At 42.4% G+C, this 354-nt stretch overlaps 1 long non-coding RNA gene across 1 annotated transcript; it reads right to left on the reverse strand.

Moving 5' to 3' along the window:
* LOC107734688 (uncharacterized) lies at positions 1-329 on the reverse strand. The gene is made up of 2 exons (XR_001639131.1): positions 189-329; positions 1-52 (listed from the first exon to the last, which is right to left on the reverse strand). It is a non-coding gene; the product is annotated as an uncharacterized LOC107734688 (long non-coding RNA).
* Between the last annotated feature and the right edge of the window lie 25 nt (positions 330-354).

The raw sequence follows: 354 nt of genomic DNA on the forward strand, positions 1-354 counted from the left end.
CAAACTTGGGAGGATTCATGGGGAAGATTTCAGCTTCTTTTACCGCGAGTGTCTAAAAAGATTTCAGCAAGGGTGAGACATTTACTAAATATGACAGTTTATGATTCATGCGGCATCTACTTTTACAGCCCTTAGCATCATCTAAAATTGTTTTACAGAAGATCAACACATTTTCTAATTGTACTTACTTTCCCACACAGAGTTTTGACAGTAGCTTTGCCACCCTCTCTACTAACAAGAGTACCCTTCAGATACATCTCGTCTGGCTCTACCACAAAGAACGCCGTTTTGGCATCAAAGGGGGTGTTTTGAGCCTCGATTCTCTCTCTTTCTGGCTTCCGGAGGTAAACGGCC

This window comes from Sinocyclocheilus rhinocerous, unplaced genomic scaffold (assembly GCF_001515625.1).
Source record: "Sinocyclocheilus rhinocerous isolate Xijiao unplaced genomic scaffold, SAMN03320098_v1.1 C35007973, whole genome shotgun sequence".
Taxonomy (NCBI): Eukaryota; Metazoa; Chordata; class Actinopteri; order Cypriniformes; family Cyprinidae; genus Sinocyclocheilus; species Sinocyclocheilus rhinocerous.